Below are 2,734 nucleotides of genomic sequence, written 5' to 3'. Positions count from 1 at the left end.
TAAGTGAAAGAATAAGAGTTTAAATATAGGTCTCCATATTCACAATAGCCAAGACATGGAAGCAACCTAAATGTCCATTGACAGATGAATGGATAAAGAAGATGTGGTATATACACACACACACACACACACACACACACACACACAATGGAAATGCCACTTAGTCTTAAAAAAGAATGAAATAATACCATTTGCAGCAACATGGATGGACCTAGAGATTATCATACTAAGTGATGTAAGTCAGACAGAGAAAGACAAATACCATATGATATCTCTTACACGTGGAATCTAAAATATGACACAAATGAACTTACCTATGAAACAGACTCACAGACATAGAGAACAGACTTGTGGTTGCCAAGGGGGAGGGGGTGGGGGAGGGATGGATTGGGAGTTTGGGATTAGCAGATGCAAACTATTATACATAGAATGGATAAACAGCAAGGTCTTACTGTATAACACAGGGAACTATATTCAATATCATGTGATGAACCATAATGGAAAAGAATATGAAAAAGAGTGTATATATATATATATATATATATATATATATATGTAACTGAATCACTTTGCCGTACTGCAGAAATAAACGCAACACTGTAAATCACCTGTACTTGAATAAAATAAATTCTAAAAAAAATAAGTCTCCAGATTCTTTAACAAATGTTCTGGGATCAGATGCGTGAAGAGATTAACAGAGGAAATATTTAGGGTTAATTAATTCAAAATATTTTTGCAGCAGCAACCTGGGATGTGAAGGGGCAGCCTAAGCTCCACAAGTAGGAACACGCATAGAAGATATGCTGGCAGGAGTGCCACTTCTCGGCATGTGACCTCCTCGTCCTGGCCCACATTTTGCCCATCCCTGGTGATTCTGATCTGATGCCCTGCTTGCACTCCAAGCTCTCTGGTTCCTCATTCTGGTTTACAAAACATTTCTCCCCTTTAACAAGTGTTTGTGTGGACTGGCTCTGTGCTGCTTTAACGTGGTTTAATAATTCTTTCCAAGGTACTGCCTCTATGGGGAATGTGGTCCAAGGTCCTACATTTTCTGACCTCACCTTTTTTGAGTCTCGGCACATTTGACTCACTTAAACCTGTTAAAGACTAACCTATCCAGATAAAAATCATCAAACAGGATCAATGAAGAATTGCTATACATTAGGGTTCATTTGAATATCTATCTTTTTTTTTTTTTTTTTTTGCTGCCAAAAGCTTTATTGTTTCCATTTGGTCCACGTCTTGGGAGAGGGCCCCAGGATGGTTAAAAAGCTGCCTAGTGGCTGCAGAGCGGGGCTTCAGGCAGAAGCTCTGACGCCAGAGGGGCTCCTCAGAGGCCGCTGGACTTCAGAGACTCCTGTTCGTGCTCGAGGGTGAGCCTTTCAAAGAGATACTCGCCCAGCCCAGCCTGCGGACCAGCCAGCCTGCGGAGGTTGGTCAGGTGGTCGCCCATCTTCTTGATGAGTTTCACCTCCCCATCTAGGAAGTGGCTCTCCAGGAAGTCGCAGAGGTGGGGGTCGGCGCGGGCACAACCCAGGGCATGCAGATCCAGAAGGGCCTGATTCAGGTTCTTCTCCATGTTAATGGCGGCTTCCATAGCGTCCTGGGTTTTACCCCACTCATCTTGAGATGGCTTCTGCACGTCCTGGAAGAGGGCGCGGTCGCCGCTTGGTTTTGAATTTTCAAGAGACGCTGGGCGCTCTCCTGCTTCTCTTCGGCCAATTCGCGGAAAAAGTGGCCCACGCCCTCCAGAGCCACATCGTCGCGGTCGAAATAGAAGCCCAGAGAGAGGTAGGTGTAGGAGGCCCGCAGATGCATGCTGACCAGGCGGTTGACGGCAGCCTCCACCTCGGTGGAATAATTCTGACGAATCTGGGAGCTCATGGTTGATCGGTAATAAGGAGTTCAGCTCAGAAAATGGTGTTGGCTGGTCCCGGTGACCGAGGATAGCTGAGTGGCTGACTCGGAAGGTTGGAGGGTGGTCGGAGGCTGGAGGAAAGGGCGACCCTGGGTCTGTTCAGGATGGAAAATAGCTTTCATTTCATGTGCTAACTCCAGATCATTGGTAATGGATCCCAGAATGTTCAGATGACAGTGTTTCTGGGCTACCCCTTATCTTAAAGGGAATAGTACAGATAAAAAAAAATGAGTGCTGTAACCAATTAGAAATGCCTACTATAGGCTCATATCTGCTTACTTTGGACTAGCTCTGAATAGCTAATTGGGCATTTTCTGAGACTTATTTTGTAGATGTGCCCTTGGAGGTTTAAAGTTTTTCTCTAATTCCCAAGTGGTAAACTTTATACATCTCTTCCATATTTAGAGAATTTGAGAAGTTTCAAAGAGGAGAAGAAGGGTGTTAAAAAAGGCTTACTGTGTCCTACACACTTTCATGGATATGACCTTTTTTAAGTATTAAAAAAATGTGTGTTGGGAGGAATGATTTGCCCTTGCTCTGAAGCAGAGCCTGCTGGCAAGGGTCAAATGTCCCAGCTGTTGGAAGAAAAGGATCTAAGGGTCAGGGAGCCTGCAGGCCCTGATATTTTTAGTGTCACATCCTCAGAGTTAAGCGTCAGAGAAACAGAAAGGCAACACCGAATAACGAGAAAGGAAGTAATGGGAATCCCATTAACATATTTTATAAAAATTAATAACTTTGACATTTCCCCACTGTTGCACAGTGCCTTAAGAGCCACAGCTTTGCCTTGTGGAGAAAATGTCCCCCCATCACCCA

At 44.3% G+C, this 2,734-nt stretch overlaps 1 pseudogene; it reads right to left on the bottom strand.

Annotated features, from left to right (window-relative positions):
* Positions 1-1,330: 1,330 nt before the first annotated feature.
* Positions 1,331-1,922, bottom strand: LOC112397708 (ferritin light chain pseudogene; annotated as a pseudogene).
* Between the last annotated feature and the right edge of the window lie 812 nt (positions 1,923-2,734).

This window comes from Neophocaena asiaeorientalis, unplaced genomic scaffold, assembly GCF_003031525.2.
Source record: "Neophocaena asiaeorientalis asiaeorientalis breed wild unplaced genomic scaffold, Neophocaena_asiaeorientalis_V1.1 scaffold283, whole genome shotgun sequence".
Classification (NCBI taxonomy): Eukaryota; Metazoa; Chordata; class Mammalia; order Artiodactyla; family Phocoenidae; genus Neophocaena; species Neophocaena asiaeorientalis.
Note: the sequence above shows the minus strand (reverse complement) of the source record. Positions and strands in the feature narration are given on the sequence as shown.